Consider the following 24836-nt stretch of genomic DNA (forward strand, 5'->3'; position numbering starts at 1 on the left):
TCTTTCCCAATGAGTCAACTCTTCGCATGAGGTGGCCAAAGTACTGGAGCTTCAGCTTTAGCATCATTCCTTCCAAAGAAATCCCAGGGCTGATCTCCTTCAGAATGGGCTGGTTGGATCTCCTTGCAGTCCAAGGGACCCTCAAGAGTCTTCTCCAACACCACAGTTCAAAAGCATCAATTCTTCGGCGCTCAGCCTTCTTCACAGTCCAACTCTCGCATCCATACATGACCACAGGGAAAACCATAGCCTTAACTAGACGGATCTTAGTTGGCAAAGTAATAAGTCGTTCAGTCATGTCCAGCTCTTCGAGACCCCACGGACTCTAGGCAGCCAGGCTCCTTTGTGCATGGAATCCTCCAGGCAAGAATACTGCAGTGGGTTACCATTCCCTCCTCCGGAGGATCTTACCGAAGACATGGGATCGAACCCATGCTTCTTATGTCTCACTGTATTGGCAGGCAGGTTCTTTACCACTAGCCTGGGAAAGCCCTGTTCTATGAATCGTGTGCAAATCTAACTTTTAAAGCTCCGGATGTGCACCCATTTATACGATGGCCTTCTACTTCTTTGTTTTCCTGGAGCCGTGGGTTTGTTGCCTAAAATGCTATTTGCTGCACATGCCTCTCTATCATCCTTCTAGCCACAGATTATTTTTTAAATGCATGTTTATTTTCCTTCTTTATTTGAGTTGGTTTCTGAGTAAGAGAAGAATAAAGTGATTAACACCGAGGGACTTGGGTCATGCTGTTTTGCTCTGAATGGCAGCTCCACTCCCATAAGCTGCATGAGTGTGAACAAGTCTCTCAGTTCCCTAAAGTTCTAGTTTTCCCTCTGGAAAAAGGAGATAGTAAGAGCACCAGTCTTACATGGTTGGGGGGGAATTAGGGGAGTTGATCCATTTATAGGGAATGGCACCTTTTTTCAAAATTGTGGTAAACGGCACGCAACATAAGCTGTCTTAGCCATTGTAAGTGTACCTGCGACTCAGTAGTATTGAGTGTATGACATTGCCGTGAAACAGATCTCTGGTGCATTTTGTATATTTTTATGATGCAGATGCCTGTGTTAGAAGGATTGAGAGCGGGAGGGGAGCCTGGCGTGCTGCAGCCCATGGGGTCACAAAGAGTCAGACATGACTGAGTGACTGATGACAAATGTTAGAAATTAACCTTTGGTATTTAGTCATGTTGAGAAACAGTCTTTTATCACTAATGATGATATTAAGACCAAGACATGTTAGCATCTCAGATTCTGCCTGCCATGCTCACAGACCTCCCTAGAAATGTTTTGTTTTGCTTAGAATTTTCTTTTATCACTATTTCTTGATTACCATAAACCTGGCTCTTTGTAGATAAATCAACACCCCTGGGTTTAAATAACTTACTTGTATATATTTAAGTGGAGATTTGGCTCTCTATGATAAATACAGGTTGTTAATTTTCAGCTTCTCAAGATCTGTCTTCCCCTTCGCATCCTTCCCCTCCACCCCTCATGCTCCCCCTCTCCCCTCCTCCTATCTCTGTTATCTCATTGCAGCTGTTTCCCTTCGTGTCTCTCGTGTGGTTTTTCTTCTCTCTCCTCCTTTCTCCTCTCATTTCTTCCACAGTCCCTTCTTGAACCCACTCTTGTTCAGTCACTAGGTCGTGTCTGACTCTGCGGCTCCATGGACTGCAGCACAGCAGGCTTCCCTGTCCTTTGCTATCTCCCAGAGTTTGCTCAAACTCATGTCCATTGAGTCGGCGATACTATCCACCCATCGTATTCTCTGTTGCCCCCTTCTCCTCCTGCCCTCTTCAACCCACTGCTTCATGTTTAATTCGGTAAGGTTGGAACTGATAGTGATTTGGCCAGTTGGACATGTTCAGAACTTGCTTTTCAAGCAAAGCTACTATCAAGCCATGGCAAAGCCAGGGACAATGCATAGCAGGGATAGCTGAGCAACAAGGAAGGTGGCATTCATGGCCAAGGAGTGTCATTATCCACGAAGCTACCTCTCTGAGGAAAACAAACTATGGAAATGATATTACTCAAGAATAATATTGCTGGCTCCCAACCACCGACACTTTAACCAAACACTGTGTTTGAATCACTTATTTGCCTGTGGAAAGACTTCTGGATGAACTGATGTTCAATAGGGCCAAACCTCATTAATTTGATTTTTATTTATTTTAGTTTTAAATTATTAACTTATTGTAAATATCACACCATATGGAGTTATCTCCCAGTTATAATGTCTTATGCTTGATTTATTCTTAATATTTAACACTGCCTGCCACACAAAAAAATGATGTTATTGGCCCACTATATATAGTAGCCAGAATTTTGGTTCCCATAATGTCTGTCCTCTGGCGTCACACCCATGGTTGTGTTAGAGTGCATGGCAAAGGGACTTTGCAGGTGGAATTAAGTTTAGTAGCCAGTGGACCTTAAGACAGGGAGTTATCTTGTTATCTGGATGGGCACAGTGTAATCACATGAGCTCTTACAAGCAAAAGAGGATCCTGCCAACAGAATGAGCACATTCTTCCCCAGGGCCCCCAAAAGAAACCTGGTCCTGCTGATATTTTGATTTCTACCTTGTTCAGTTACTTAGTCATGTCTGACTCTTTGCGACCCCATGGACTGCAACATGCCAGGCCTTTCTGTCCATCACCAACTCCCAGAGCTCACTCAAGCTCATGTCCTTTGAGTCGGTGATGCCATCCAGCCATCTCATCCTCTGTCGTCCCCTTCTCCTCCTGCCCTCAGTCTTTCCCGGCATCAAGGTCTTTTCCAGTGAGCCGGCTCTCTGCATCAGGTTTCCGTCTTGTCAGACTCTAAGCAGAGCATCTAGCCACACTGTGCTGGACTTCTGCCCTACAGAACTACATGGTGATAAGTGAGTTCAGCTTTAAACCACTAAGTTTGTGGCAACTGGTTACAGCAGCAACAGAAGCCTAATGCACACCCTAGTCACTGTCGGATCGTTAGCTTATGGTTGTGGCTGTTTTTGATCTCATCACAAGTTTTTGCCTCACCCTCTTCCTGACCAGCATGGGGCATGGTCCATGGACAGAGTCCCTAGCTGAAAAGCGAAGGTGAAGGTTGCTCCGTCGTGTCTGACTCTTTGCAACCCCATGGACTATACAGTCCATGGAATTCTCCAGGCCAGAATCCTGGAGTGGGTTGCCTTTCCCTTCTCCAGGGGATCTTCCCAACCCAGGGATGGAACCCAGGTCTCCTGCATTGCAGGCAGATTCTTTACCAGCTGAGCCACAAGGGAAGCCCAAGAATACTGGAGTGGGTAGCCTATCCCTGCTGCAGGGGATCTTCCCGACCCAGGAATTGAACCCGGGTCTCCTGCATTGCAGGCGGATTCTTTACCAGCTGAGCTATCGAGGGAAATATGTATTTGGTTTCCATGGACTAAGATGAAGTTAATTGACATTTCAGGAATATATGGCAGAGTTCCATCTTAGAAATCTGCCCTCACCAAGTGAATTGAGTGCAAGTGGAAGTTTTAATTCAGTGCTACCAGTGAAAGACTTTCTGGAAACCAACTGCATTTCCAGGAAATAAGTGAAAAGTGTAGAGTTCTATGGATCACCTCACATTTATGGACTCAGAGTCTCCACAGATATGGGCAGAGAGTGTGGTGTTTTCCAAAAAAAAAAAAATATATATATATACATATATATATAGCGAGAGAAGTAAATGGCAAAGGTAAGTATGTTTAGTGAAAGGTGTGTGTGTGTGTGTGTGTGTGTGTGTGCGTGCGTGCATGCATTTTCACAGGTGTGCATACAGGATCACCATGTAAGAGGATGACAAAAATCATAGATATTTGAAAAACACTGCTCTACTCTGACCCTGTGAATTTCAAACCTTTGTCTGGTACTCTCTGATTAACTGGGACTCCTCCACGAATGCTTCCTGTCTGCTTGCCTGGCGTGCCAGTTACCAGGCAACGCTGTAAACAGTGCTGCAGACAGGGCGCAGAGGAGACCTCACCAGCCACGGAAGAGAGTCTCAGGGACGCGCGTCCTTCCATCTGGGGACCTGTTCAGTGTGCCATGGGAGACATTCACTGTGTTCAGCGGAGAGTAAAGTTCCTTTGAGCAGTTCCCAGAGAAATACATACGAAATAGAGGAAGCTGGCTGTGGATGTATAGACATGGATGTCTTGCTTACAGGATAAGGTAGTGAGTGATGCAGAGCAATCATGCCGTGTAAGGAAAGTGTCTTCAGTATTATCTTCAACAGTGAGACATAGTGAGAAAGGAAGTTTAAACAATGGGAGTTAAAGTGATACGCTGTCTTCAATACAGGCTTCAGAGAAAGGCAGTAAGGAAAGCCAGAATGCCCATGTAGTGTGTGTTTGTTTGTTTTTTTAAGACTGATTGATTTATTTTTGGCAGTGTTGGGTCTTCGTTGCTGCGGGCAGACTTTCTCTAGTTGCAGCGAGCAGCACTGAGGTACAAGGGCTTCTCATTGTGGTGGCGTCTCTCCTTGCAGAGCATGGGCCCTGGGCACGTGGGCTTCAGTGGTTGGAGCCCCCCAGCTCAAGAGCACAGACTCAGTAGTTAACGGCGTATAGGCTTAGTCACCCCACTCCATGTGGGATCTTCCTGGACCAGGGATCAAACCTGTGTCCCCCAGATTGGCAGGGGGATCCTTAACCATTGGACCACCAGAGAGGCCCCATATAGTTTTAAAAACTGGAAGTGGTGATAAAGGAATAAAGAGGATGAAGGGATGCTAAGGAAAGCTAGAGTGGGACTAGAGCTGAAGGGTGTTTGCAGATGAGTCTAAACCCTGACCAAGGGCCCTGCTCACGAGCGAGCATGGTTTGGAGTCACTGGGTGCATTTACTGATGATTTTCCCTAGAAAGGGGGACATGTGTTTATTTGTACTTTTTGGCCATGCCCTGCTGCATGTGGGATTTTAGTTCCCCGACCGGGGATCAAACTTGCACCCCGTGCATTGGAAAGCCAAATCTTAACCACTGGATCACCAAGGAAGTCCCTGTTTATATTTTTAAAAGAATCATCTCTGGTATGAATAATTGAGATTGATTTTAAAGAAAAGTGCTTCCCTGGTGGCTCAGATGGTAAAGAATCTGTCTGCAATGCAGGAGACCCGAATTTGATCCCTGGGTCTGGGAGATCCCTTGGAGAAGGGCTTGGCTACCCACTCCAGTATTCTTGCCTGGAGAATCCCATGGACAGAGGACCCTGGCTGGCTACAGTCCATGGTGTCACTTAGAGTCAGACACGACTGAGAGACCAGCACTTTGAAATGAAGAGCACTTTCTTTACCCAGACTTGCCTGCCTTGCCAGCCACGGTGGTGATAGCAATGGTGCTCAAGTACTCTCTAAAGTATTTGTAGTGCCTGGAGTAACACCGACACACTGAAGTTAGTGTCTTTGGCAGTAAAGAAAAATGAGGCTCAGAGAGGAAAGGTGAACACACCGTAATCGTAACTGTGAGAGCTGATGCAGGAACACCAAGGCCCTGACTCCCTGTGCGGGGCTCTTTCCAGGAAACCACACTGCCTGCATCCGAGCATCCAGCCCTCTGACCAGCCAGGGCCCCTCCCAGAACACCAAGAGGTGAGCACGCCCAGATTGTGAGAGTCAATTTCAAGTCTTGGTGAGACTTCATGCCCAGAGAAGGGAGAATTTGCACATTTCTGTTCAATGAGCTTTGAAGAACGAAAGGTCATTTCCAATTTGGAGACAAAACCTTTGCAGAGACAACATCCTGCAATTACTACCGGGAGGTTAACCTTCACCATTTGATCAGGAAGCAAAGAAGTCGTTGTTGAGCAAACTCTGAAATACCTGAGGCCTCGAGGATGCCCACGCCTCTTTTAAAGTGCTTTCATGCTGACCAGCATTGTATTGCTGTTTTCTCTGGCTCACCGCTTCAGTCTCTGACCGCAAAGCCAAAAGCCACAGGAAGGCAGGAAGGTACAGCAAGTGGAGTTTCTCTGCCCGTTCCTAGCGGACACGGTGGAGCGTTAGTAAGTCAGAGCTGCTTACAGAAAGGGCTCTCCGGAAGACACTGACTCTAGGTAAAGCCTCTGTTTCAGTGCTCTTCCAAAGGCAGGACCTCAATCACAGGTCTCTGTAGATGAGAAGGAAGTCATCAGCAATGACGCTGTCCTGCCAGGCATAGCTAACATTCATATAGGATTCCACAATTAAAGCGAATTATTGGAGTATAGTTTCTTTACAGTGTTGGGTTAGTTTCTGCTGTGAATCCAAGTGAAGCAGCCACACACATGTACATAGATTCCCTCTTTGTCACCACAGAGCCTTGGGCAGAGTTCCCTGTTATCTGTTTTATACACACTAGGGTGTATAGTCAGTATAGTCAATCTCAGTCTCCCAGTTCATCCCACCAGCCTTTTCTTCCTTGATACCCATATGTTTGATGTCTACATCCAGGTCTCTATTTCTGCTTATAAATAAGATTATCTATATGATTTTTTTTTCAGATTCCACATACATGTGTTATATAATAACACATTGGCCTTTCTCTTTCTGACTTACTTCATTCTGTATGACAGTCTCTAGGTCCGTTCACGTCTCTGCAAATAACCAAATTTTGTTCCTTTTTGTGGTGAAATAGTATTCTATTATATTAGGTACAACGTCTTCTTTACCCATTTATCCGTCGATGGACATTTAGGCTGTGTCTGTTTCTTGGCTATTGTAAATAGTGATGCGATGAAAAGACCCCTGTCTCTGTGACAGCCCTTTTCAGTTTATGTCTAAGGGTCCCATTCTGGGCGGGGAGATTGGAGAGCCTTTGGAAGCAGTAAGAGAAGAAATCGCCCCAGACCAAAAAGAGAAGAGAAGTTGGCATGACTGCCTGGAGCAGTGTCTGTGTGTTGATTCAAGATGGAGCCCAAGGGAAGCGGCAAGACCTCGAGGGGAAGGCTTGATGGTGTCCTTTTGGAGACCGAGTCCTGGGCTGTTTGGCCCCTAGTCCCTCCAAAGTATTCTGTGTCCCCAGGCAGCCCCAAAGCAGCAGGATTAGCACACTTAAAGGAATGATGCAGAATGATGTAAGGTCCTGTAACTCATGACAAATGGCCTGAAGGCTCCTCCCTGAGCTTTAGCACTGCAGAAACCCACAGACCTGGACCAGTCCTGGGGGGATCCCTCGTGGTGAGAAGACCAAGCTGCCTCTCATTCCGTCGGACAGAACATCAGATATTTTAAAGAGGATTAGGTATTCTTGCACACCTGAGTTTGTAGATTACTGCAGAGCAAAGAGAGGCTAAAATAAGGGTTCAAGATGGTAGTGCAGCGTGTTTATGTAAAGCTTGAGTAAAGAATATTTAAGTGGCCAGTGGAGTCAGATTCGACAGTGTGTGTCTTGAAATGGTTATTTACGTTGGATTGGATGCCATAGACCTGGTTGTTGATATTCTGGAGGCAAATTCTTGGCTACCTAAAATCCAGGCATTCTGAATACAAGTGACTAGTTCATGACTGTTCTGAAAATCAAATAATAAGTAATCTATAATTATCCATAACTCAGGGGAGACTATACAGCTTTTGCTAACCATGACCTCCCGCTCCCTCTCCCATCAAACCAGAATCAGTCACAGCTGTCACCTCCTTTTCCCCCCAAAATCAAAACCCTAGTTTGGTTGTAAGGCTTACTGTGTCTCATGCATGCTGGTAGTCACTGACTTGCCCTGGGAAGCCGGCCTGATTTTGTGTCACGTACATCTTTTGAAAATGTGGAACGACATCCTTAGTTGTTAATTTTCTGTGTCGTCTCTCTTCCAGCAGCATTGCACAGTATTTTGAGATGGCTTTGAGGCTATTCACTTTAGGCCATTTTAATAAGGTGAAAATTTAAGCGAAGATAGACTCACTTATTTAAAAATCAATAAATTATTCATGTTATGTTTGAGAACATTTAAGCTAAAAATGACGTTGCAATTCTTGGTTTGCCTGCAACGTCACAAAGACTTGGAATCTCACAAGACGATTCTGATTTAAAACATTGAAAAACCCTTTCTTTGTAGAAATATAGGGAAGTCCAAGGTACTTTGGAAAATATGGCTTATTAACAAAATATGTGAGTTTTATATCCTTTTCTTAGAAGTCACCCGGATCACAAAACTACAAATGACTTAAAAAATATATGATAAGCATGGCAGACTATCATTTTGTAAAGCTTTATATGGTGAAGAGTGAGACCTATGTTTTCTTCCCCAGATTTTCCAGTGACTTAAAGTTCTTCTGATGGGAAGGTTCTCCATGGTCTGTTTCCGGGGTTATAGATCCATCATAACTACCTTTCCAAGATCATATAAACTCAAGCTCACGTTATTTTTATCAGCCAGGAATTAAATATTAATCAGCTTTTCTTGGTGCTTAGCCCACAGGTCTTACTTCAAAGACTTTTTAAAGGGGAAATACTAGAAGTCACGTCCCCTGGCTTGGAATCATTTTGTCAGCAGTATCGGTTCCTGTAGCTCTCCGTGTTGCTTAACTTATGACTTAAATGGAATGCTGAAGAGCCCTGAATGTATTAACTTGCTCTGTTTCCATACTGACATGATCTATCAATGACATACAGACCCGATGCATTTCGACTCCCAAATTTAGGCAAACAGTCCTTGAAAATGGCTTGTGAGAGCTTCCAAATTCCAGTAAAATGTTTATACTTGTAAGATTATGACCACTTCTTTATCTCGTTTTTTTTTCCTCCAATTAAAATAATGTCCTGCTGCTCCTGCTGCTGCTAAGTCACTTCAGTCGTGTCTGACTCTGTGCGACCCCATAGATGGCCTCCCACCAGGCTCCCCCATCCCTGGGATTCTCCAGGCAAGAACACTGGAGTGGGTCGCCATTTCCTTCTCCAATGCATGAAAGTGAAAAGTGAAAGTGAAGTCGCCCAGTCGAGTCCGACTCTTAGCTACCCCATGGACTACAGCCCACCAGGCTCCTCCATCCATGGGATTTTCCAGGCAAGAGTCCTGGAGTGGGGTGCCATTGCCTTCTCTGAAATAATGTCCTACTGCACTTCAAATAGGAAGAGGATACTGCTGTCCAGATGGTGGTGACTGGGCATAATTTGAGAGGCACTCAAATCTCCCCACCCCTCTACATCCCAACGGTAATTCTTTGCCCTCACCTGCTCTGGTGCCAGGAATTTCCCAGTGTTGCTTTTGAGTGAAACATCAGAGCCTTGAATATGAATGACCTAAATATCACTGGCCCATCAGTGGCAGCTGAAAGTTAATATCCTGAGCCCTCTCTCCCTCCATCCAATGGTGGGGAAGAAGCCAAGCTCACCACATCTAGGCTTCTCCTGCACACAAGTGGCAGACAATGGACAGCTTTGTTTACAAATATATTCAGTATAGAAGGCGCTACCAGTTCAGTCGCTCTGTTGCATCCAACTCTTTGCAACCCCGTGGACTGCAGCCCGTGGGCCATCGAGTTGGTGATGCCATCCAACCGTCTCATCTTCTGTCATCCCCTTCTCCTCCTGCCTTCAATCTTTCCCAGCATCAGGGTCTTTTCCAATGAACGTGCTATAGTATTAGCGTATAAGCCCTCACTTGGATCCCTTACTTCTGTATATGGACGTAAATCGTGCCTCTTACCATTTTATTTTTTTAATTTTTATTTTTATTGAAGTATAGTTGATTTAAAGTATTGTGTTAGTTTCAGGTATACAATAAAGTGAGATATATAGATATATAGATATATAGACACACACACACACCTGCTAATGCAGGAGACATGAGTTCCATACCTGGGTTAGAAAGATCCCCTGGAGAAGGGAATGGCCACCCACTCCAATATTCTTGCCAGGGAAATCCCGTGAATAGAGGAGCGTGGGAAGCTACAGTCAGTGGTGTCGCCAAAGAGTCGGACACGACTTAGGAACTAAACAACTCTGTGTGTGTGTGTGTGTGTGTGTGTGTGTATCCTTTTTCAGTTTTTTTTCCTTTTTGGATTATAAGCTACTGAGTATAGTTCCCTGTGCATGCATGCCAAGTCGCTTCAGTCGTGTCCGACTCTGTGCGACCCTGTGGACAGCAGCCCACAGACTCCTCTGTCCACAGGATTCTCTGGGCACAAATACTGGAGTGGGTTGCCATTTCCTTCTCCTATAGTTTCCTGGGCTATACAGTAAGTCCTTGTTGGTTATCTATTTTATATATACTAGTATATATCTGTTAATCCCAGACTCCTAATTTATCCCTCCTCCCCTTCCCGCTTGGTAACTTGTAGTGTGTTGTCTGTGACTCTGAGCTCCTCTCTATTTTGTGAGTCGTTCATTTGTATCTTGCTGTTTTAGATCCCACATGGCAGTGCTGTCTCTCGGTGTCTGCCTTTCTCTGGCTCGCTTCGCTTGCTGTGACCATCTCTGGGTGTATCCGTGTTGCTGCAGGTGGCATTATCTCATTCTGTTCTTGAGGGATGGCGCATGCGCCGAGTGTCTGATTGTGACCTCTGGGGTCAGCCTCGTGGCTCTCAGTCTGGCTGTTGAGGGGTTATCCTGCCTGGGTTCAAGAGGGTAAACAACCTGATCCTCTGACTTCAAAAACTGCAGCGTACCACCACACATCGACAGTTTTGTTCTGCTGATTGCTTTGGGAGAAGACGAACTAAGGAAATGATTGACAAGTCGTCACAGTCAGTATAGGCTAGGTTATGCTTCAGTAACAAACATACCCAGGAGCTCCAAGGCTCAAGGAAGAAAACCCACGTGTCCGTTGCAGGTCTCCACCTCCTCGGCCCATCGCCATACCAGAGTGAGAGTGTTTTGCTCCGGCAGTGTCAGGCCTGATGTGGAAGTGGCCCGTTGCTTCTTTCCAGAGCTCACCGACCAGACCCGTCACGTGCTTCCTGCCAATCAAAAGGGACCAGGAATGATCCCGTAATGTGTGCCCAGGGATGCTGAGCCAAAACTCTTCAGCAGCCAGCACTATCCCCATACAGTGGGTCATTGTATGGTGTTTAATGGAGAGCCGAATCTTCAGGAAGCTTCCAGAGAGGAGCCACTCCTGGTACTCTGTGATGACAAGGAGGTTTCAGCCCGTGTCTCCCGGTGCTGTCTGATCCAGCGTATTTCCCATATGACCAACCCAATGCTACCTCTCCGTGAGGGTAGATCATCCTTCAGCAGCGGAGGGATGAAGAGCAAGAGCACAGATGCAGGCATTCCCAGCTTTCTCCTGCCCTTGCAGCCTGGTCTCGTGGTGTTATCTCGGAAGCAGGCTTCCTGTTCGATTCATCTGTCTCCAGAACCTTCCTTCCTCTCTGCTCTTTCCTTCTGTGCCCTCGAGCACTTTTCTTGAGTCCAGAGATGGTGTTCTTCCTGGCAGTTGCTCTTTGGGGTCAAGGTGAGGCTGGGCTAAAGACCGATGCTCCCAGTGGTGGAATTCTCTTCTCCAGCACAGACGCTTGTGCACCGTGTGAGTGTGTCTCCATCTGCCTGCTGGAATCCCCAGTCTCCGATTTCTCCCAGCCTTCCTCACTCTTCTCTCTTCTTTCTCCTCCCTTCCCTTGCCCTTTGTGGTTTAGTGAAGCTGATTTTCTCGAGATCGTTGGCTCATTCCTTTTATCCCAGGCTCTAAACCAGCCTCTAAATGTGTTAGTTTCACAGTATTAATGTCCTGTAACGAGAAAAACCCCCAGAAATGAGTTCGCTGTACCCTACCTGGTGATGAAAGACAAGAGGTGGTGGTGGGGAGTGGAAGTGACTGTTTAGATGAGGCTCCTCACCTTGGAAAGGGCATCTGGGTGTGAATTATCTAACGGTGTTCCGTCCTTCAGGCTAAACTTCTGTAAAGGTGGAATCACCTCAGAGGAATCTCTCTTCCAGGTGGATGATGGGGGCACCTGAGTGGAGCCCAGACAGTCTCGGGGCTCCCTGATGCACATCCCTCCCGGGCCCGCCTCCTCCCTGCCTCCATCACTGACTGTTCTCAGGGTCCCCACGCTGAGCTGGGTGCTGGGTGCGATACTAAGAGACAGTGGTCCAGCCTCTGCTCTTGAGAGGCTCTTGGTCTCAGGTGGGCTGGTCTGTTCAGGAGAGAATGGCAGGTCATTAAATTGCTACCACACCAGACTGACTGCAAACGTCGCAGTCACAGAGCTGGCTTCCATGTGCTCACACAGGAGTGCCCAGAGTGGAGCTGGCGTACACAGAACATGGCTGGGATGAATCTGTTACAGGACGGGAGTCAAAGTGAGCACAATGAACTCTGGGTCTGCCCTCCGCCTATGGCTCCTCTCTGCTGGGGGCCCTGAGGCGTGGGGGTGGGGGGCTTCTGTAGATACATTCTTCAATATCCAGAACACTGCTTACTACAGCTCTGAAATACCTGTTCTCTCTGCATACAATCAAGTGGATAAGGGCCAAATCTCTCTTTTCCTGAGTAGATGCAGCCAACCTAGCATCAGCATTTACCCTTTATCAGGAATTAGGGCCCGTATTCTGCACCTGCCCCTCGTCAGAACCCAGAACAAGAAGGCAGGGCCAGCGGGGCCAGCACGGGGACCCTCCGCCTCAGGCAGGCTGAGCAAATTTGAGCTGAGACGATCATTAGTGTCTGGCTTTCCCAGAGCAGAATGTGATCTCTGATTTAGCCCAGGTGAAGCAGGAAGCAGAAAATAGGGCCGTGGGAAGAACACCTCCGGTTCTGCAACAGGGAAGGCTGCTCTGGGGTGTCTGCCAACACCCAGGTCTTCCCTCTGACCCTCACTGGCCAGTCGAGGGGTCTCTCCGCTCCGCTGTGATCCTCAGAGGCTGAGACTGTCCTGTGCAGCTATTGGTTGCTTTGTGCTGAGCGGAGGACTCTGTGGTTGTTGGAAAGCAGTATTAAAAGCCAAGGAGTGTCTCCGGTTGCAAGACTCCCCAGGCATTAGCCCTCACTCCACTTCACGTCAGCCCAGGGAGTCCCTCCGTCTTCCTGGCCGATGCACCTCGGACCGGCGACACACAGAGATGAGCACGTCCCGACTGCCCAGAGTGAGCAGATTAAAGCAGTTTTGGAGGGTGAGTAAAAGGACACAAATCAACTTACTGGAGGGGAGAGGGAGTTTAATTCCTGAAAGGAAAATTAAAAAGCTGAGCTGCTCGGGGGTGGTGTGCCGTGAGGTATTTGTATTATCTTCCAAAACTCACGTGGGGGGATTCCACTGTGCGTACTTGATGTCTTGCCCAAGGTCCCCAATTTAATTTTAGCTAATCTGCAGCAGATACAATCAGCAGTCAGTTCAGCCTGGGGTGTTTACTCCCAGCAAAAGTTTTCTAGAAATGGCAGTCCAGAATCTGAGCTGCTGCATGATGGCGGAGTATATTTACTGCCCCCGACCCCGTGTATCAGCTGGCGTGTTCTGGTCTTAGCCTCTGGGAAGGGTGTCGAAAGTGATGGCTAACAGATAAAATCCTGTGGAAGTGAGGTCTCTGTGTGTTTTCCTCCCAACTATAGAATTTATTAGAAGCCCTGAGTGACTAGAAAGGAAAAAGCCAAAGAATATTCGAGCTTTGTGTGGCGCTATTAAAGCATTAGAGAGTCAAAGGCAACTGTAATTATCAAGCATCAAACATGAGATGTATACTGTAGACGGTTCCCATAATCCTGTGTCATGAGGGGTCGGGGTCAAGCCAGCCTCAACAGCCGGCTCGTGGAATTTCAGCTTTCGCCCCTCCTCTCGGAAGGCTGAAGCATCTCTGTGATCGTGGCTCTTTTTCGGTTGTCAGAATCTGGATTCAGAGCAACAAGTATTCCTTCCTGAGAAGTTAAGCTGGGATTCGGGGAGGGGGGGATGTCCACGCCTTCCAGCAATCAGTCAAAACCCTCGCGTGTGTAGCACCTGGGAAGGAGCAAATGACCCTGAAGGTGATTTTCAGTCCTCAATACGAAATGCAGAAAATGTGGGTGTTTCCATCTCGCCTGATGTCATTTGACTCTGATTTTTGAGTGTGTACCGATGCCCTGATAGAAACCACTTCCTTAGATGAGTAAGCAACAGGGAATCATGCACGGAACGCATCTCTGTAGGTGAACTGCTCTCCGTCCTGTGTGATGCTCTGAGTCACTGGGGAAGGGCCTGGTGTGGTAGCTGTGCTTAGCCAATCACTTAGCAAGTCAGGATATCTCTCTCTCTGAACTTGGAATGATCGGATAATGTGAGTTTGCCAGGAGCTGTGAAATTACTTCTTAAGCCAGTTAATCTACGTTCACCTGGATGGAGCCAAAACAATTCCTCCTCAAATGGAAGAATATGTGTAATATGTAATGTATATATGTGTGTATGCACACGTGTGTGTATGTAGGTGTTTCAGCTGAGCGAAGAAGAGCATGCTGAAAATGTTTCAGTGATGAAACTAGAGAAGCACCATATGCTCCCTGCATAGCCCTGGGCTGAAGGTCCAACCATTTACTGGGATTAGTCCCTTGATCTTGGGCAAAAGTGCTTAAGGCCCTTCATTTTCCATCTGAAGAGGGAGTGGTTCCTTCCAGCCCTGAGAGTTAATCTCAGCACATGGAAGACAGATTACTCTCTGCCCCCGATTCACCCCATGTCTGTCTGGATTGTTTCTCAAAAAGGTTCATGGTTGAGTGTCATTTCCTCTTTCACAGACTGTTTCATTTTAGCTATTAACACCTCCAGTGATCTAAAAACATTGTATCTGACACCCCAGAGCTTCAGATGAACCCCTCAGGAAGCTGCATCTGGAAGGGAGACCCCAGGGCCCCTTAGCATCATCTGATGCGCACAGCCTCACAAACTAGCAGTGGTACATTGGCCCTCTTCTCTGGAAGGAGGCCTCGGATCGATGTAAAGAGACATCCAGGGTTTCACGAGCCAACAGCACAGTGCAGACAAGGAAGCACATTCTAAATAATCTGAGGACTTCCTTCATTATTTAGAGATGGGGATTTAAATGGGCGATGTAATTACTCTGTAGTCTCAACTCTGAATTATTCATCCCCCCTTTCATGGTCATTTTATGCTAATAACTCAGCCTATTGTTAATAAAATTTTTAAAAATCAGAGATAGATTTGAAAACAGTTTCAGAGCAAGGATGGAGAAGACTCTGAATGGTGAGCAGCCTTGCAGCATCACAGGCAAATGGCAAGGCTTGTCTAGTTTCTTCCAGTTTGCCAGCTTCTCAAGGCGGGCTGGATGGAGCCCCTCCCGTCTCCCCCAGCCCAGTGCCACCACATACTTCATTGAAAACTCCTCCAGGGGTCCTGGCAGTTTTGAAGGGACTGTGTCCTGGTGGTCTGCAGTCAGGGTCAACAGCAGTCCACTCATGGTCACTTCTGTAATTTTATATCTTGTTTTTGGTGGTGGTCGTTCAGTCACTAGGTCATGTCCAACTCTTTGGGACCCCATGGACGGCAGCACGCCAGGCTTCCCTGTCCTTCACTGTCTCCTGGAGCTTGCTCAAACTCATGTCCATGGAGTTGGGCATGCCATCCAACCATCTCATTCTCTGTCTCCCCCTTCTCCTCCTGTCTTCAGTCTTTCCCAGCATCAGGATCTTTTCCAGTGAGTCGGCTCTTTGCGTCTAGTGGCTGAAATATTGGAGCTTCAGCTTTAGCGTCAGTCCTTCCAGTGAATATTCAGGGTTGATTTCCTTTAGGGTTGACTGGGTGTTGGTAGAAAGGAGAAATAGGAGAGGGGCTGGGGTTGTTGCAGCAAACCCGGGACTGGTCCACCTGCGATAGCCAGAGAGAGAACACTCTTGGAACGGATGCTTTAGACGGCCCTGCTGTTTAGACTGCATGCACGCCGTGGCCAAGTGACGGGTTTTTTTCACCAGAAAATCTGTGAATCCAGTTATCGAATGCCAGCCGAAGGCATCTGATGCAACACATGTTTGATGACAGACATCTGTACACCAGAAAAGCTGGTCCAGTTTACCCTAGAAGGCGAAACAGGTGGTTTGTTTTGTCCCCATGGACTCTCTATTATTGACGACAGTGTCAGCAAACAGGCCCACCCCGAGCACTGCACAGCATGGCCACGCTCCTGAGAGGCTCTGCCGTCTCCTAGAGCAGTGAGCAGGGTGCAGGGATTCTGCTGCAAACCCGTCTTTCCCAGGGTTTTGTCCAAAAGGGTCATTTTATCTCCCTGAGTATTGGTTTTCTCACCTGTAATACTGCGAAGAAGAGTGTAGATCAAATTAGCGTGATCCTCTGTCTGGGTAGTAGACGATAATCTCCCAGAAAGCTTTTTTTTTTTTTCCCCCTACTATGCCCAGCCTCTGCCCTACTCCAGTTAACTCAGAGTCACTGCAGGTGGAGCCTCTGATGTCAACATATTTTTTTCAAGCTCCCCAGCTCATTCTAATGGACAACCAGAATCAAGAACAATGGTATTATCTGAAGGGCCTTCCCGAGCTCTCACATTCTATATACTAAGATTCCAATGGTCATATCTCAAGGTAAAAGCACTACACAGTTTGTACTGTGGTTGGGGTGGTTCTTAGTATTCTGTTCATTTCAAGAGAGGATGAGTTGAAAGTGGTACAGTGAAATTTCGAAGGCCTTCAATCCCCCAAAGTGGTGTTTCAGGCTGAAGACTTCGAATATCCTTAGTGTGGACAAAGCATCTAATGGCCATTTGAATTTTTAATTCCCTAATGGGATATTTTCGGTCCTAAGAGCAGTGAACTCTAGTTTCAAGGGAATAAAACCAGCAAAAATAATATACTTTCTCTCAAATACAGGCTTGTCTTTCTTGTCACTGAGGTCTAAGACAGTGTTAGGTATACAAAAATTAAGAAGACACAGTCCTTGCTTTAATTAATTTATAATCCAGTAGAGGTGAGAGAAAAAGAAATAGTGGATTGTGGCTTTGGGCTATCTAAATCTGATGTTGTTTGTGCAATTTTCCAGTCTCAAAAACTTGGCTGATGCATTCAAAACTAGACAGAAGAACCCTACCCCTATCTTTTAACGATAGTTCAGTTTGAGGGGTAAACATTTCATTCATCTGTCCACATTTCTTTTGGACAAAAAGATGTCTAATAAGCACACACACTCCCACACCTATACCCATAGATCCTCTGAAAGCCCAGAGCATTTATACTGATGTTCAACTAACACTAATGCATTTAAACGTGCAATCCCTCATTTGTGCATTTCAGTAAAAGAAAACATGGCGACTTTCCTGGCAGTGCAGTGGTTAGCACTCTGCACTTTGACTCTCGGTTCCCAGGTTTGAACCCTGATCCAGGAACTAAGATCCTGTAAGCCATGTGCCCCACCCCCCCCAAAAAAAGCAAGCAAACTACAGTGGGATCTTGCCTAAGTCATGGCACAAACATGAAAAGCAGTCTGAAGCCCGTGCTGACATTTGGCTCCTCCCCTGGACCGTTCAGGGCCGCTCCTGCGTGGCGATATTGAGTCTTCCTGTGCCAGATCGGCTCCACGTCCGACTCCCAGTCGAGCTTTCTTTGGGTCTCAGGGAAAAAATTGTCTGAGTCCTTGGAATCTAACTGTGTCTTTGCCCCCGGGAGTTGCGTTTAGTAGGGGAAGCCCTTTCCGCTCTGTGAACCTTTGTGTCTTGTCTGTGATGGGATGAGGTTAGACCAGGTTTCCGTAGATTGTCTGATGTCCTGTGATTCTACCTCCAAACCATTTTCTTCAGGTTGTTGGGAAGTCATAAGACTATTTTAAAGCTGGTCATCCAAAGAGGAGGTCAGACAGGATACCGATTCCTTCTCCTCCAAAAACTAACCAATCCACCAACCCACCTGGGTAATTTACTTGAAAAGGCAATGGCATTGCAGACAAGTCAGAGTTTGAATCCAGATTCTCCCATCACCTCTCTGGGTGAGAGGAGGCGGGTGTTAAGCTGTCTGAACCCAAATTTCCTCCTGTGTAAGATGAAGCTGCTAATGTTAGTTACACTCTAAATGTTTTGGGGTGAAGATTAAATTGGATAATACACACACACACACACACACACACACACACACACACACACACACACACAGTATCTATGGAGCTTCCCAGGTGGCTCAGTGGTAAAGAATCCACCTTCCAATGTAAATAGATGCAGGAGACATGGGTTCTATCCCTGGGTCAGAAAGATGCCCTGGAGGAGGAAATGGCAACTCACCCCAGTATTCTTGCTTGGGAAATCCCATGGACAGAGAAGCCTGGTGGGCTACAGTCCATGGGGTCCCAGAATTGGACACAGCTGAGTGACTGATCATGATACAGCATCTTGAAAGTACTAGTACATGCTGGGTGTTCAGTTAGTGATGTCCAGGACACCCTCACTTGTTTGAGGGAGGCTGACTGCACTCATCCCAATGGGATGTTTGCTCCAGGACACAGCAGAGGTCCTAGGGTTGCAGACGTGTTGAAGAAGGAAAATATGATTGGTTTGGCCAAAAAGTTTGTTTTCTATAAGATCTAATGGAAAAACCCAAACAAACTTCTTGTCCAGCCCAATACCTCCTGGCCCCCCGAGAGTGTGGAGTAAGTGACGTCATGACACAGGCTTCCATCGGCCACTTCCCCTCTCCCCCTTTCATGTGTCTCTGGGTTGAGACCTGTGAGACTCTCCCTGTATTTGAATTCTCTTTGTGGCCTCCCCCTTATTTTAGTGTGTCTCTTCCTTGCAGACCAGAGCAACTGCTCTCAGCTCTTGAAGGAAAGCAAGCTCGAACACACTTGAACAGTCCTACTTCTCAGAGTCTCTAAGGGTTCCATTCACCAGTGAGGTTGTGCAGCCAGGCATTTGGACATCAGGTAGACCCGATCACGGCTCTTTATTGGCCTCGAATCCTGTCCCTTTATAGAAAGTTCTCTGCTTCTTGTTAACCAACACTCAAAAATTATTAATTTGGCTCTTTATCCGTGAACATTAAAAGCTGGAAGTTAATAAATATTTTATGATCCTGAAGCTCAAATGCATATCTGATTGATATTGAGGGATAAAGAATGGAGGGCAGGAAAAAGACCTCCTCTTTCCTGAACTTGCAAAATCAATGCAAAGTGGGCTTTCTCTCACCTACCGAGTGTGTAAGTAATGCTGGCTGGAGCAGGAGGTCCGAGGGAACCGTGCTGCCTGAAACCCCGGCATGGCCCCTGGGAGTCTCCAGGCAGTTACAGTGGCATACCTCTGCCTACTCTTCCAGGTGAAGGTGGCTGGAATTCGCACCGGAGGCAGATAGAGTTGATGGCAGCATCAGTGAATCCAGTAATGTCAAGATTTCAGAGAAATATATCACCACTCTTCCTTCTCAAAAGGCGATGGATTCCTGGGTTGGAATGTATTTTTGCAAGTCAGATGTTAATCTTGAAATAATAAACAGGCAATTCTTTCCACCTTTGTATTCATTGCCAGTGTAAGAAGGGCTCAAGTATACACTTAATTCATCGTGTGTCAGGAACTCGGCTAAGGTGTTGGTTTTCTTTAAAGACTTTTCTCCCTACCCCTAGAGAACCAGAACAGATTCCTTGCATTTGCTATTGATTAAACAGATGGGTGGACCTTTCTGATAGTCCAAAGGAATGGGACTAGGATGAATAGGGCCATTTTTTTTTTCCCCAAAGCTCTAAAAAGCCCACACATTCGCCTTGTGTCCTGGAAAGAGCTGTTACTTTGTGAAGGAAAAAAGAGTATCAAATAGTTTTTTCATGGGATGGTCATTAAAAGAACTATTCCTATCCAATGAAATCTTTAAGAAGCCTACACTGCCTTGTGCTCATGTAGGAATCTAGAAAGTTCCTATTTTCAGATGTTTTTGAAATAAAGTATGCTGAATATTTGCAATGGGGGAGTTCATATATAAGATGTCAACTGTCAGATAATTTGTTTCATAGTTAATAACCAAAAGCAAGTGATATGGTTGCAGAGAAACCCAGCAAACAATCTTGGGGACTGGAGAGTCTGTTGATGTTTCCTCTTCAGGCAGTAATTTGCTGGATGGAGACTCTGTGCTCTGACCTTTGATGGTATTTTCTGCGCACATCTGAGCCAAGTTACTGATTGGAAAGGTGAACGTATGCGATACACATCTGCTAGTGCGAGTCTCTCAGTCGTGTCCAACTCTTTGTGACCCCGTGGACTGTAGCCCGCCAGGCTCTGCTCTCCGTGGAATTCTCCAGGCAAGAATGCTGGAATGGGTAGCTATTCCCTTCTCCAGGAGATCTTCCAGACCCAGGGTTTGAACCCAGGTCTCCTGAATTGCAGGCAGATTCTCTACCATCTGAGCCACCAGAGATACACACAATACTTGTAAGATTTCAAAGTGTTACCTTGTAAACATGATTCAGTTCAGTTCAGTCACTCAGTTGTGTCCGACTCTTTGCGACCCCATGAATCACAGCACGCCAGGCCTCCCTGTCCATCACCATCTCCCGGAGTTCACTCAGACTCACGTCCATCGAGTCCGTGATGCCATCCAGCCATCTCATTCTCTGTCGTCCCCTTCTCCTCCTGCCCCCAATCCCTCCCAGTATCAGTCTTTTCCAATGAGTCAACTCTTCGCATGAGGTGGCCAAAGTACTGGAGCTCCAGCTTTAGCATCATTCCTTCCAAAGAAATCCCAGGGTTGATCTCCTTCAGAATGGACTGGCTGGATCTCCTTGCAGTCCAAGGGACTCTCAAGAGTCTTCTCCAACACCACAGTTCAAAAGCATCAATTCTTCGGCATTCAGCCTTCTTCACAGTCCAACTCTCACATCCATACATGACCACAGGAAAACCATAGCCTTGACTAGATGGACCTTAGTCAGCAAAGTAATGTCTCTGCTTTTGAATATGCTGTCTAGGTTGGTCATAACTTTCCTTCCAAGGAGTAAGCGTCATTTAATTTCATGGCTGCAGTCACCATCTGCAGTGATTTGGGAGCCTCAAACAATAAAGTCTGACACTGTTTCCCATCTATTTCCCATGAAGTGATGGGACCAGATGCCATGATCTTCGTTTTCTGAATGTTGAGCTTTAAGCCAACTTTTTCACTCTCCTCTTTCACTTTCATCAAGAGGCTTTTTAGCTCCTCTTCACTTTCTGCCATAAGGGTGGTGTCATCTGCATATCTGAGTTTATTGGTATTTCTCCTGGCAATCTTGATTCCAGCTTGTGTTTCTTCCAGTCCAGCGTTTCTCATGATGTACTCTGCATAGAAGTTAAATAAGCAGGGTGACAATATACAGCCTTGACGTACTCCTTTTCCTATTTGGAACCAGTCTGTTGTTCCATGTCCAGTTCTAACTGTTGCTTCCTGACCTGCATATAGGTTTCTCCAGAGGCAGGTCAGGTGGTCTGGTATTCCCAACTCTTTCAGAATTTTCCACAGTTTATTGTGATCCACACAGTGAAAGGCTTTGGCATAGTCAATAAAGCAGAAATAGATGTTTTTCTGGAACTCTCATGCTTTTTCCATGATCCAGCAGATGTTGGCAATTTGATCTCTGATTACCAGCATTTTAATGAAGACTAATAATTATCCTTGACAGTGAGTCCTCCTTGAGCACCTGGAGAAGAACCCAAACCCACTTTAGGAGGCAAATGGACTTATTTAGGGTAAATTGAAGGGTTCCTTAAACACTTTCCCTCAGTTGCCTTATTGGTAAAATGTAATCAGATTAGTTATCCTGTAAGACCCTGTGAGAGATTCATGAGATCACCTACATCATGAGCGACCTTGGGAGCTGTCTCATTAACAAGGGCTGGTTTCTCTTTTTTCCTCCTGTGCACGTAACCTCTTGTTTAATCTTTAACTACAGCTCATAGGCTGAGGGTGGGTGTACTGAGTGAGTATCCTTGAATGGAAGGAAGGAAGAATGGATCAATGGATGGGTGGATGGATGGATGAGTGAATGGATGGATGGATGGATGGATGGAACTAGCTTACACCCAATTTATGTCTACATAAAAATCTATGGTTTAGTATGAATCACCTAGGAATTCATCAAGTCTATTTTTAATCAGTTAGCATGAACTTCAATCATAATGCTGATATTAACATTACCATATGATCTGAAAACACCAGAAAATATTCCTTTTCTCTGTTATTTTCATTCTTGCCTGACCCTTCTTTAGAATCATTAACATTATTAGGTAGTTTGGCTATTAGCCTTTATCCAAAGACATTATCCTTGCGTTGTTCTGTGTTCACCATAGAATTTAAGATAGGCCTTTGCTTTAGGAAGTAGAGTGTTTCCACTCTATGTTTATTAGTTAGGAAAAGGATGCAGGAAAAGCCCTAACCATTTAACCTAAGCCTTTTGGGGGCAAATGTTGGTGGATTTCTCTCTATGCTTGAGTATCCTTTTCTGTTTCAAGCTGCAGGAATGATGAGAGGGGAAGTAAAGACATTGAAAGGAGCAGCCTTTTAGATTATGAGTCCTTGTCTTTGCAAAGATTTTATTTTTATTTTATTTTTTAATATAATTTATTTATTTTAATTGGAGGTTAATTACAATATTGTATTGGTTTTGCCATACATCAGCATGAATCCGCCACAGGTATACACGTGTTCCCCATCCTGAACACCCCTCCCTCCTCCCTCCCCGTAACATACTTCTGGGTCGTCCCAGTGCACCAGCCCCAAATATTTTATTTATTTTTGGCTGCGCTGGCTCTTGTGGCATGTGGGATCTTTCCTTGTGCTGGCTTCGCTCTAGTTGGGGCACGTGGGCTTGGTAGTTGCACCATACAGACTTAGTTGCCCCTGGGTATGTGGGATCTTAATTCCCTGACCAGGGAATGAACACATGTCCCTTGAATTAGAAGGCAAATTCTTAACCATGGAACCACCAGGAAAGTCCTGCAAAGATTTTAAAAATAAAGTCTTCAACTGAGCAGGCAGTAAGCATCGAATTTCTTTTTAACACTGATTTTTTTTCCTCTTTTTGTTGAACTGGTTAATAGCATCATCTGTTCCTTCACTACAACTCAGTTCTTATTTGGGTACCTCACCTACAAACAGCAAACTTCTCCTGCCTATAAGACGCCCAAACTCGATTCCTGTAAACGTTAGCTAATGCCTATTACCTGTTAATCTGTCGGATACACATTTCAGTTCCTTGACTGTTTCTGGGTGTGGAGGCATCATGGCATCTCGGAGGGTGAATTTAGAAATTTAGCATAAGAACACAGAGAGTAAGATGTGCCAGGGAGAGGCAGGGATAAAGTGCCCTTGAAATAGGCAAACAGGACAATTCATTTGATTTGGAGGCAGGGAGCTTGGAGGAAGACACAGAGAGGAGAGATTTCAACCAGACATTTAAAAATAAGTAAAGAAAAAACTCCCATATGGACCAAATGGAGTCCAAGCAGAGGAGACAGTGTGATCCGTGGCCTGGAACCACGGACCTTTATGGAAACTTATGCAAACGCCAGGGCTTCCCAGGGGGCTCAGTGAGGAAAGAACCTGCCTGCAACGCAGGAGACGCAGGCTCGATCCCTGAGTGGGGAAGTCCCCGGGAGAAGGGAATGGTGCCCACCCCAGGATCCTTGCCTGGGAAATCCCTTGAGGAGTGGAGTCTGGTGGGGCACAGTCCATGGAGTCACAAGAGAGTTGGACAAGACTGAGCGACGAAGCACACAGGCAAACGAGACGGTTCCCTTCTGACTAGTGAGGCAGGTGTCTACGGTGGGAACTGCGGAGCAGGGGTGACTGAGATGGCCTGGGGCCAGGTAGGGACACACTTGAGTGAGGGAGCCTGAGGAGGTGCAGACTCACTGAGCTGAGGCCCAGGAATTACTTCAAATAGTGAATTCGTTAGTAGTAAATAGAAGTTAATGAATTTTCATTTCTGAGTGTCCAGTGAATAATGCTTGGAAATAGTTCTTCCTATATTTACATATATTTAGGTGAGCAAAGTAGATCAAACCAGAGATCAATTTGCCAACATCCATTAGATCATCGAAAAAGCAAGAGAGTTCCAGAAAAACATCTGCTTCATTGACTATGCCAAAGCCTTTGACCGTGTGGATCACAACAAACTGTGGAAAATTCTTAAAGAGTTGGGAATACCAGACCATCTGACCTGCCTCCTGAGAAATCTGTATGCAGGTCAGGAAGCAACAGTTAGAACCAGACATGAAACAACAGACTGGTTCCAAATCAGGAAGGGAGTACGTCAAGGCTGTATATTGTCACCCTGCTTATTTGTATGCAGGATACATCATGTGAAGTGCCAGGCTAGATGAAACACAAGCTAGAATCAAGATTACCAGGAGAAATACCAATAACCTCAGATATGCAGATGACACCACCCTTATGGCAGAAAGTGAAGAGGAACTAAAGAGACTCCTGATGAAAGTGAAAGAGGAGAGTGAAAAAGTTGGCTTAAAGCTCAACATTTGGAAAACGAAGATCATGGCATCTGGTCCCATCACCTCATGGCAAATAGATAGGGAAACAGTGGAAACAGTGACAGACTTTATTTTGGGGGGGGCTCCAAAATCACTGCAAATGGTGACTGCAGCCATGAATTTAAAAGATGCTTGCTCCTTGGAAGAAAAGCTATGACCAACCTAGACGGCATATTAAAAAGCAGAGACATTACTTTGCCGACAAAGATCCCTCTAGTCAAAGCTATGGTTTTTCCAATAGTCATGTATGGATGTGAAAGTTGGACCATAAAGAAAGCTGAGTGCCAAAGAACTGATTCTTTTGAATTGTGGTGTTGGAGAAGACTCTTGAGAGTCCCTTGGACAGCAAGGAGATCCAACCAGTCCATCCTAAAGGAAATCAGTCCTGAATATTCATTGGAAGGACTGTTGCTGAAGCTGAAGCTCCAATCCTTTGGCTACTTGATAGGAAGAACTGACTCCTTAGAAAAGACCCTGATACTTGGAAAGATTAAAGGC

At 45.9% G+C, this 24836-nt stretch overlaps 1 protein-coding gene and 1 long non-coding RNA gene across 3 annotated transcripts in view; both read left to right on the top strand.

Annotated features, from left to right (window-relative positions):
• DPP6 (dipeptidyl peptidase like 6) overlaps positions 1 to 24836 on the top strand; it is a 980810-nt gene that overhangs the window by 300733 nt on the left and 655241 nt on the right. The window lies entirely within an intron of this gene.
• On the top strand, positions 12657 to 19336 carry LOC121819474 (uncharacterized). Its single transcript, XR_006059739.2, has 2 exons — positions 12657 to 13031; positions 18631 to 19336. It is a non-coding gene; the product is annotated as an uncharacterized LOC121819474 (long non-coding RNA).

Source organism: Ovis aries, chromosome 4 (genome assembly GCF_016772045.2).
Source record: "Ovis aries strain OAR_USU_Benz2616 breed Rambouillet chromosome 4, ARS-UI_Ramb_v3.0, whole genome shotgun sequence".
Lineage (NCBI taxonomy): Eukaryota > Metazoa > Chordata > Mammalia > Artiodactyla > Bovidae > Ovis > Ovis aries.